Source organism: Triticum aestivum, chromosome 5D, assembly GCF_018294505.1.
Source record: "Triticum aestivum cultivar Chinese Spring chromosome 5D, IWGSC CS RefSeq v2.1, whole genome shotgun sequence".
In the NCBI taxonomy this organism is placed as follows: Eukaryota; Viridiplantae; Streptophyta; class Magnoliopsida; order Poales; family Poaceae; genus Triticum; species Triticum aestivum.
The window spans coordinates 320,699,306-320,711,510 of record NC_057808.1 but is presented as its reverse complement, the minus strand read 5'-3'; positions in this window follow the sequence as shown (position 1 = coordinate 320,711,510).

The window sequence follows — 12,205 nt, the reverse complement described above, 5'->3', positions numbered from 1 at the left end:
TGCATATTTTCTGGAAGATGCTGGCTACCATTTCTTCAGATCACCATGATCTGAAATATTGGACTAGATGTATGATGCAACCTCAGCTTCAGGTTAATGTACATAGCAAGGAAAGCTAGCTCTGGGGATTAGCTTGAGAGTGTACTTCAAAATGGCAACTCAAGTCATCGCCAAAAAAATAGCAAATGTAATTCGGACCAAAGCACCAGAAAGCCAGCAAATCAGAGAAACACTAATCAGAAACTACCGTCCGCTACCAGGAAATGCAAGCACTGTGGCCAAGCTGGGCACTGCGTGAATACCTGTCCAGCATACGATGAGTACCTGTCAGGCCCAACAAATGACGGTCAACTCTCATGTACTTTGGCGTTTCACACTACCGCAAAACGTACCAAGCGTTTTTTTTTCATTTTTCTTATGTGTCTTCTACCATTCCAACTCCGAACAGTATAATTTTTATCTATAATAAGCATAAACGATGGCACATGTATTATTATTCTCCATATACCAATTGACTACGACATTTATGATTTCCCCAATTCTCAAAATATTTTTTCCCGCTGGTTTATATTTATTCAGTGCCGGTATTATTTTTCATTTTGAGTTGGGGTATAATTCTCCGGATTTTCCTTTTTCGACCCACATAGGTGCAGCATCACAAACAAAATCCACACGAGCACTTTTTTTCGCTAGCTATGATAACTTCTTTTTGGTGCCGTAGCGTGGCCATATGATATGATGGGTGCAGCATGCATAGAGGTATCGAGCAGAATGTCATTCCTTCTGCTCATCACGGCTTTTTATTACTCGATACCTCGCGCACTCAGTACCTAGACATCTCACGCAAACTTTGTGATTTGTCTTCGTCTTACCACAAATTTGTTTAATCTTGTTTATATAAGGCCGCCAAGAGATACCACACCCACACCGCTACGCATTTCAATATAGGATTTAATAAGATCATATGTAAACCGGACCGAGTAGTTTTTCTTCTTCTTTGAGACGACCCGACTTTCAAATATAAACGATGTCCCATCTCCCAGACCTGATATGCGACCACCCTTACCAGAATGAACCTCTATCACCGTACCAGCTACATCAATCTCGTCGCCTGAAGCACGCACCTCATCTTCATCCCTTTTGGTGAGCTGTCTCAACAGATTGGAGCATCGTTGACCACTAGCAACTTGGGGATCGGCTCGCAATCGTCGATTGGCGCCGGCTGGTTATGAACCCAAGACTGCAGATATTTTGACGGGTTTTTTTTTTCCGCCTCGTCCCACTACGCCATTGCCGAGAAGCAGATCTGAAAGTAGTTCTGTCGAGATAGATTGGCTAAGCTCATCGCAGACTCCTCGAGGTAACAACAGACACCAGCCGCCAAGTTGGACGGGTGCTCCCCGTGCATGCTCATCGGCGGCCACGGGGGTTCTGTTGCAGCTCTGTGCACCCCGGCGGTCCCTGTCTTCATCGATCATGCGACAGGGTGGCTAGCGGCGGCCAGGCACCGCCGGCCACACCGTTGAACGCCGTCGGCCGTGACACCCACAAGTACTTAAGAAGTTCGACGGTCTCATGATATAATATACCTTGAGTCAACAACAAAACACAAGATTTTCTGTAAGTAGTAAAAGTGCAATGAGCAACCACACCGTCTAACATGTACAATAAGTAAAGAGCCAATGCAATTGAGTTATGATGCTTTAAGTGGTGATTAAGATAAAAGAGCATAGAAATAGATGAAAAAACAAACAAAAAAAAGAGTAAAGAGCCAACTATACACATACATTACAATACTACTAAAAGGAAAGACAGAATGACGCAAGTCGGATTCATGAAGTGGAAAGGCAAAAAAACAAAATGCGGGAATTATAGATACAATGTTGCAGCACCACGCGATATTAGTACCCCTACAGGCAGCGATACGGTCGCAAGAACAACGGCACAGCTACACATAATGAGGCCACCCCGGGTCCGCGAAACGGACGATGAAGTTCTGCACGGAGAGGATGGACACGCCGACGGCTGCTCTCGGAATGTCGGCGAACTCGGCGAGGATGGCTTCCTTCCCTGCGCCTGGGTCGACGCAGGGCGCGGTAATCACTAGTGCGGTGACTCGGAGGCGATTCTCCTCGTCCGACCATGGCCTGTGTCAGTGTGTGCTAACGTAGTGGGGCATAACGGACGGTTGTTTCGTTTGGGTCGGAGGTAAACTACACGCGGGAGCACACGTTCTCCGTCGATGGGGTGTGTTGTGTTGGCTTCTAGCACTGCAATGTTTTTCACCCAAGGCTGATGTGTGCTTTGTCAGCTCCCCGCCGGTAACTACTACTAGTACTTGGTTAAAGTAAATGCGTCACACACAGAGCCTGCTGCGCGCTACAGTCCGACAGAGTGCAAGACCCATGTTTATAAACTAAAGCCGTGAAATCTGGGCACGCGGTCAGATGCGTCGGCGTATGAACAGAACGTGCACGGGCAATATGCGCCAGACAGACTCGAAGTAGGTACTTCGCGCTTAACAATGACACACAGAGGCAACTGAGTCGCTCGTGTCGCCCCACCCCGCGGGCGACCCGGGCGAAACCTAGCTGCCGCACCAGCCTCCTCCAGATCCGCCCACCTTCCCTCGCCGCCGCCGGCAAGCGCCGCCGGGCAAAGCCCGCGCGGCGTCGGCGGCGGCGGGGCCTTCCTCTTCTTCCCTCTCGCGAGGCCATGGCGGTGCGGGGCCGCTCGGCCAAGGAGAGGCGCGGGGGCGCGAGGAGCAGGCGTGGTCGCCACGGCGCGCGGGCGTCGACTCGCCAGGCAGGCGCGGCGAGCGGGCGTCGGGACGCCAGGCGCGGCGAGCGGGCTGCCGATGCGCGCGGCGGGCGTGGAGTGCAGGCGGCGGCGCGTGCGGCGGGCGCGGCGAGCGGGCGCCAGGCAGGCGCGGTGGGTGCGGCAGGCCAGGGCTGCCCGCTCGGGCGTCGTGGGGGTGCGGGGGTGCTGCGGTCGGCTTTGGCCAGATCTAGCCTCTGCCAACCTGTGGCTGGAGGGCCGGCTCGAGGAGGCACTAGGCGTCGTTGGAGAGTGGCTGCGTTTCGCGCCTAGTCCGGCGACGTGTGGTGGTTGTAGTGGTGGTGTCGGGGATGGCTGGTGGTTGTCTCTCCTTCAAGCGCGTCCACACCCGGCTCCTGGAGCTGTGGCGCCGTTCAGTTTGTCATGTGCTATAGAAGGTTCGGGCAGGCCAGATCTAGCATGGATAGTCCTGTTCTTGGGCGAGGCGGTGCGAGCCGCACAGTTCGGCCTGGATCTTGCCAAGTCCTGCGCGCGGTGGTGCGGATCGGCTATGTTTGGTTCTCCCTCGACCTTGCCTGTGCGCTGCGGTGCGGAGGATCGCCATGTTCTGCGCGCGGAGGTAGAGGATTGCGCGCGGAGGTAGAGGATGGCCAGATCTGGCTTGGATCGCCCAGGGCCTGCGAGCGGCGGTGCGGACCGGTCGGGTTGGTGTGTGCTCGCCGAGTTCCTGCGTGCGGCTTGACCAATTCGTCTCTAGTAGTGTTTGCTTTGGGCTCATGTTGCGCTGGTGGTCTCGGATCCTTGGATTGTTGGTGGAAGACTCGGCTCCGGATGAAAATCATGCATCGACTCTGTCGTTGCCGGCGGTAATGGCGTCCACTGATGTCGTCTTCCTCCTTGGAGGTATCGTTGTGGAGCTGTTCCCTTCCTTCCCAATAGCGTGAGATCTTCGGGTGAAAACCTAAGATCGGGCAGTGCCAGATCGGGTGACGATGGAGTCCTCAGCTTCATTTTCCTCCATGGAGGCGTCACCTTGGTGATCCCGCCGAGGGGTTCTGATGGTGTTCACGTTTGATGGTAGAGCTTGGGTTTGTGGTGCTGCCGACGGGTCCTTTTCTTTCTTTTCTTTTTGCGCTGCCTTTGCGGTGCTTTCCTCCTCAGAGGACTCTTGTAACACCTTCTTCTGATTTCTTCTGATCAATGAATTTGGCAGTTCTCCTGCCAACATTCAAAAAAAAAAACAATGACACATAGATGCGACTCTGAACCTGACCATTCCTGGTTTAAGACATGTTGACCAAGAATCAGGACGTATCATACGTGGCCAGAGGAGATCCCGTGTCGTGCGTTTTGTTTTCACCAGTAAACGGTGCGTCCATGATGGCAGTATGAGCAGATGTACATATAGACGTGGATAAGAAAAAACAACGTCAGCGCAATTAACTCACGCCCATTAACTAACAACATCATCTATAGATGCCAAGTACTGTTGGTGACAACCACAGATCGCTTAGAGCATCTACAGCCAGGCGGCTCAACCCGTCCTCCGCCGCTCCTTGACAATGGCGGAGTTAGATGTGTGGCGCCTCCGACAGAAGAACGCCAAGCACTTCGGCTCGCCATCGAATTGTCGGAGCGTGAGGCAGCATCAAAGGTGAAGGCGAGGAGGCACGCCGAGGAGAAGAAGCGCTTGCTCCGGAGGCTAGCCAGGGTGCAGATGGACCTATCAAATGACGGGTCAGATGTCAGCGACAAATCAAGCTCCGACAACGACGACGACCCTCCCGCGACTGGCGCCTATGCCGCTGACGACGACCCTCAAGTACTAGGAAATACCTAATAGATAGATGTTTTATAGTAGCGAAGGGTATAGGGTCGCGCTGCTGCTAATTAGTAGTAGCGAGGGGTATATACCTTGCGCTACTACTAAGTTGTTAGTAGTAGCACGGGCTATAAACCCGCACTGCTACTAAGTGGTCTCCACCGTGCCCCTCGGACATGCCATATTATTAGCGAGGGTTGTAAACCCGTGCTACTACTAAGTACAGGGTTTTTTAACAGCCTTGAAATCCCCATTCCCATCTCCTCCTCTGAATCCCTCCACTCTCCCGTACCTCTCATCCTCTCGCTTCATAGGCTCTCCCATGGCGCTTCTGCCCATGCGCGCCTCCTCCTCCATGGTGCCCAACGAGGCCGCCTCGCGCCGCTGGCATCCAGGAGCTCGCCGGTCTTCCCCATCGCCTCCATGCCACCACACCGGAGCACCTCACCACCGGCGACTAGCTCCGGTGCTCCCTCCATCTCCTTCCTCTCTTCCTCATTTCTCTTTTCCCCTCTCTCATCTGGTTTTACTCGCCCTCCCATGTCCATCCCCCATGCAGGTCTTCGCCATGGATGACCAGGAGCTCTCTGTCTTGGCTGCGAAGAGGAGCCCCACACCGCCGCCTTGCTCTGCCCTGGATCCGACCCTCTCTAGCAACAGCCGCTAGATCTGGTCTGCCGCTGCCCGTCTGCGCCGTTGGTGACCCCTGCCGTCAATGCACCCGCGGCGCTACTACCAGTTAGCTGTAGCGAGCTAGGAGTAGCGCGGGCACGCGCGCTACTGCTAGCTATTTAACCTGCGCAACTAGTAGGCTTTTCCCTCATAGTGCTCCGACGGTGTTGGTCTACATGGTAGAGGACTATATAGTGAGTGGTGGTAGATAAATAGAGAGTTAGGTAGAGAGAGCGAGAGAAAGTGGATTATTATCGGGTGGGAGAGTGGTATATAGTACAACTACATCGTTGGATTTCACGCAGACCTGAGCTTACATTGTCGGAACCACGCACACCCACCCGAGGGCACCCTTTTTTGTGCATGACAACCTTCTCTATAAGGTGGACGCTGCACCACCGACAACATTAGACACCATGTAAGGTTTTTACGATGCGTGCACATTAAATCAGATATTAAAAGACTGGAGAGAGAGAGATAGGTAGCTAGATATATATCACCGCAACACTTTCATTACATAAGAACCTCCGTCTTACATTGACGGAACCTTGCATACCGACCTGAGGGTACCTTTTTTTTGCGCACAAGAACCTTCTCTATAAGGTGGTCATTGCACCCACCGACACCATTTGATCCGTGTAAGTTTCTTACGATGCGTGCATGTTAAATGAGATGTTAAGGGACGAGAGAGAGAGAGAGAGAGAGAGAGAGAGAGAGAGAGAGATAGCATCAGCACAACGCGTACATTACACAAGAACCTCCAATTTACATTGTCGGAACCATGCATACCCGTACGCCGGGGCACCCTCTTGCATGTGAACATGAACCTTTCATATACCCCGACTGAGGGAACCCGTTCTTTTGTGCACAAGAACCTTTCTATAGGGTAGACACTGCACCCGCTGTCGCCCCTGCGAGGGCACACTGCGAGGGAACCTCCGTGTCACGCCCAATATGCGACCCTATCCGAGAGGAACTCGAAGGTCCCACCAAGGATAGACCTGAATATTGAAACGCTTTTGCAAGGTGGATATCATTACATCAACATTACATAATAGATGGGGATACATACATGAGGCATACAAATGCCGCAAGAATACAACAATACGACATACATAAGATCACCATCCGACTACGGATGGAACACAAACAGAAACTCAAACAACATCCACCCTGCTAGCCCAGGCTGCCGACCTGGAACCTATCCCATGATCGAAGAAGAAGCAGAAGAAGAACTCCAAAACAAGTAACATCGCTCTCGCGTTAGGATCATCGCAAAACCTGTACCTGCAACTGTTGTTGTAGTAATCTGTGAGCCACGAGGACTCAGCAATCCCATTACCATGGGTATCAAGACTAGCAAAGCTTAATGGGTATGAAAAAGGATAAGTGGTGAGGTTGCAGCAGCGACTAAGCAATGTATGGTGGCTAACTTACGCAAATAAGAGCGAGAAGAGAAGCAATGGAACGGTCGTGAAACTAGCAATGATCAAGAAGTGATCCTGAACTCCTACTTACGTCAAACATAACCCAGAAACCGTGTTCACTTCCCAGACTCCGCGAAAAGAGACCATCACGGTTACACACGCGGTTGATGCGTTTTAATTAAGTCAAGTGTCAAGTTCTCTACAACCGGACATTAACAAATTCCCATCTGCCACATAACCGCGGGCACGGCTCTCGAAAGTTTATACCCTGCAGGGGTGTCCCAACTTAGCCCATTATAAGCTCTCACGGTCAACGAAGGATATTCCTTCTCCCGGGAAGACCCGATCAGTCTCGGAATCCCGGTTTACAAGACATTTCGACAATGGTAAAACAAGACCAGCAAAGCCGCCCGATGTGTCGACAATCCTGATAGGAGTCGCACATATCTCGTTTTCAGGACACACCGGATAAGCGAAGCGTACAGGTACCGACGTAACCCAAGTTGCCAGGGGATGGTCCCGCACGGTGCTCTAGTTTGGACCAACACTTAGACAAGCACTGGCCCCCGGGGGGGTTAAATAAAGATGACCCTCGGGATGCGTGACTCCCAAGGGAAAAAGGCTAGGTGTGGCAAATGTAAAACCAAGGTTGGGCCTTGCTGGAGGAGTTTTATTCAAAGCGAACTGTCAAGGGGGTCCCATAAATCACCCAACCGCGTAAGGGACGCAAAATCAAGGAACATAACACCGGTATGACGGAACTAGGGCGGCAAGAGTGGAACAAAACACCAGGCATAAGGCCGAGCCTTCCACACTTTACCAAGTATATAGATGCATTAATTAAATAATAGAATATTGTGATATCCCAACATAAACATAATCCAACATGGAGCAATCTTCATCTTCACCTGCAACTAGCAGCGTTATAAGAGGGGCTGAGCAAAGCGGTAACATAGCCAAACAACGGTTTGCTAGGAAGGGTGAAAAACGTTAGAGGCTGACATGGCAATTTGGGAGGCTTGATAAGCAAGTGGTAGGTAACGCATCATAGCGATAGAACGAAGCAACTAGCATAGCAATGATAGTAGTGAGATCCAGGGTAACGGTCATCTTGCCTGAAATCCCGCTAGGAAGTAGAACGAGTCCATGAAGAAGATGAAAGCCACGAAGACGAACCAAGCGTAGACGAACGAATCCTCACGATCGCAACAAAACAGGAACTATCGAGGAGAAACACAACCGGAAAGAAGCAAACAACAAGGTAAACACACAACACATAAACAAGACATGATGCACCACCAAGCCGGATGCATGACAAAGCTACATGAAGCTACTCATGGCAAGAGATGATGCATACAAGAGCAACACATCAAAGCAAGTTTAAATGAAGCCGGAAACAACATATAACAATTTCGGTAAGTCCTCATATGCAAATTTTGAAATTAGTCCAGATCTGAATAAACCTATGTTCAAGTTATTAAACAGCAAGTTAATATGCATCAAGATGATCTACACGAAATTCTAGGCAAGTTACATATTAAGTTCATTTAGTTCGGAGCTACGGCCTAGAAGATATGAGCAAAACAAGTCAAACATGGCATTGATGCAAAATGCATTCAAACATCAAGCAAACACACTCAAGATAAGGATGCAACATGATAAGAGGAAGCTACATGCAATTCTAAGCAAGTTTCATATAGAGCATGCTCAAAACGGTGCAACGGTGCAACACATACACTCCAAACAAGACATAACAACAATCTGTCCAAAACAGCAACTAGGCATATAGCAAGCATCAAAACAATATGCTACAGGACCCCAACATGAAACAAAAGGCATGGACATGATGTACAGGTAAAGCATTGCAAAACAAGAACACTAAGCTTTCTTTAGAAACCACTACAACATGCTCAAAAGGACATGGCAAGATTGCAAATAATAACAGTTTCACAGACTTAGCAGAAATTACTGGACATGGCAGAAATAACATCAGGTTGCTAAATATAGAACTATCAAACAACATGCTACAGAACAGATCATGGAAACCAAAGGCATGACATGAATCTAATCAAAGCATAGAACAAATGTCCCTTACTGATCACGAGCCAAAAAGGCACAGAAGATATGATGGCACCCATGTAAACATAGCAAGTTTCATAAACAGATTCAGACTTATCAGAAAAACTGAGCATGGCATAAACAGAATTATGAAGGCATCTTTGCGAGCTTAAATCACTCATCACAAAGCATTTCATGGCATGTGAAGGCGTCCAACAGTAAGATGGAATAATTATGAAGCTAAGAATCGCAAGAACAAGTTCATAGGATGCATGGATCACTAGCAAAACACATGTCAAAACTGAACTTCATGTTAACAGACTGACAGCAACATTATTTAGCAATTTGAAAGCAATATTACAACAAGCTACAGCAGGCTATAAATGCAAACAAGGGCATGGATGGATAGAGCATAACATGTATCACAAAACATCCATGATGAACATCTCCATAATATGCATAGAACTCATGGTAGCATCAGGTTTACATAGCAACAAAATATAACAGACTCAGACTTGGCAGAAATGACCAAGTCACAGAAATCAGCAACATCATAGATGCTACTTTGCATGCTTGTGCTAGTCACCACATAGACCACAAAAATACAAGACAAGCACCACTATAAAGATGGCATGATTAAGTCCAAAACACATGTAGAGCTCATGCTCATAGGATGCACACACAAAACGCAATGAAAAAGACAAATCACCAAGTTATAACAGTTTCAGCAGGTTAACATCATATAGCACTCTTGGAACGATAATTTGGGCATCAAGATGGACTCAAACAAGCATGGCACGAAGGAACAAAATGAAGACCATCTCATGATGAACATTTTGATCTATTACACGCACAGATCGGAGCAACGAGCATGGAGTTATGATGGGTTAAACATGCCCACATATTATGAATTTTTCCAGGGACTTGGTCAAAATTCGCAGATCTGAAAAAAATGTGCTGGGCCAAAAGTGGGGATCTGGGGCTGCTCACATTTGGCCAAGCCCAGGAAGGAAGCAGGCCGGCTGGGCCGGGCGCTGCTGGGCCGGTCGGGGACGTGGCCCACGTAGGGGGTCCACGCGGTCGTCCTCCTCACGGGCAGGAGGCCATGGCGGCGGCGGAAGGGCACTCCGGCGCGGGGAGGGGCTCCAGCGTGGCGGCCAGGGCAGGGCCCGACCGGAATGGGACGAGGGGCCCTGGATCCGGCGTATCTCGGGCGGATCCGGCTGGAGCAGGCCGGCGGCGAGGTTCCCATGGCGGCGGCGGCTTCTGTTGCAGAGAGCGAGATCGTGAGGGAGAGAGAAGATCGAAGGGAGAGGGAGGAGAAGAAGGCCGGGGCGGCGCAAGCTCACTGGGACGGCGGCGGCGCGGCGAGGCCGCGGGGTCGATCTGGATCGGGAGCTCCTCTCCCGATCTGGATCTCCCGGGGCGAGCGGGCACGGGCTCCTGCGGGACGCGGGCGGCGCGATCCGGGCCCAGATGGGCTCGGCGGGCTCCGCGCGGGCCTGGGCGGGCCGCGCGGCTGGGAGGCGCGGGGAGCCCCGCGTGGCGCGCTCTGGTTGGCCAGAGCGGCGGCGCTGGCGGCGGTGGGTGGCTGGGGCGCGGCCAAGTGGCGGGACGGCGGTGGTCGGCGCCGGAAAACGAGGTGGAGGCGGTTGGTGGCACGGAATTTGAGGAGGGAGACGGTAGGGCGGTAGGGGAAAGGCTAGGCTGCCCAAAATAGAAGTAGGAGGGGTTTATATAGGGTAGGTGCTAGGGTTAGGAGGGTTTTTGGGGCTTTCGGAGCCCTCCGATCGCGATCTGATGGCTCCGGTCGGAGGGGTTTTTTAGGATGGCTAGGTGGGCTGCAAGTAACCGTGTAGAAGGCCTCGGGCTGAGAAGAGAGGGGGGAGAAGTGCGGCCCGACACAGTTTTCGAAGACCAAAACATCCGACGAAGGTACCGGCAACGGTACCGCTATATGTTTAACTGTTGGGCTATCAAACGGACTCCGAATGCGACGAAATTTGGCAGGCGGTCTGTCTACACTATAATAAGACTGCTCGACAAGTTTTATCCCATTCCGAGAACATTTTTATGCCACTTACAAAATAATATTCGGAGGTGCCGCGGGCGCGTGCGAGTGTGGATGTGCTCAGAACGGACAACGGAGAGAGCCGGCGGAACCCGAACGGATGCAAGTTTTGAAAAACATGCAGATGAAATGCAGATGATGACATGGCAAAATGCAACATGCAAGCAAATGACATGGCAACGACGACGAATAACTGGAAGACACCTGGCGCATCGGATCCGGGGCGTTACACTCCGCTTTTACATGGTTGGAACCACCCGTAAATACACGGGGCACCCTTTTATGTTTGGTACGAGGATCACTTTTATTGAGTTTTTATGGTGGTTGCAACATGCATCGTGCAAGGTTTTTTGGTGGTGATAGAGGGGGGGTAGAGAGAGGATTGTTATCAGGTGGGACGACGGTATATAGTAACTAGGTCCATAACCGATTCTCAATGTACCACCGCATCACTACATTACACAGAACCTTTGTTTTACGTTGTCAAAACCACACATAAACGCACGAGGGCACCTTTTCTTTGTGTATGAGAACCATTTTTCTTTCCAGCGGATGTTGCACCTACAGTCATCGCTCTACACGATGATTTTTTGTCGTAGTGGCATGGCACCTTCTAATTGCCTCCATAGCCATTTACAACATAGAGGAGCGCCGTTGTATGGCTTCGTAAAACCATGTTTCTGGACGTTGCAAACGCACCCGCCTTGCCTTTTCCACTCGAACTCTAGCCTTTGTTTGCTTCGTACGTGTTGGTCTACATGAGAGAGAGAGAGAGAGAGAGATGCTGGTAGATAGATAGACAAAGAGAGTGATAGAAAGTGGATTGTTATTGGGTGCGAGAGTGATATATAGTCGGAACCATGCATAGACAGCCGAAGGGCACCCTCTTTTTGTGCACCGGAACCTTTTCTATAAGGTGGACGTTGCGTGCACGTTAAATCAGATGTTAAAGGACTAGAGAAAAAGGGAGCAATAAGCAGAGGTATACCATCACCGCGAAGCTTACAATACAAAAGAACCTCGGTCTTACAGTAGTAGGACCATGCATACCCTGACGAAGACATTGTGTTGTAATGCCATGTCAGTTTAAAATTGGTTCCATAACCCATTCATAACGTGTCACCACATCGTTAGATTACACATAACCTATGTTTTACATGGTCAGAACCACTTCATCGCTAGATTTTACGCGAACACCCATTTTACATTATGGAAACCGTGTAAACCCAACCGAGGGCACCCTGTTTTTTGTACACAAGAGCCTTTCTATAGGGTGGGTGTTGCAAAGATTCATGCAATGACAAAAGAAGAAAAAGATATTTTGAATTACAATCGGTTACTTTTAAGAATATGGTCTTCGTCGTGGGTGTTCATGGA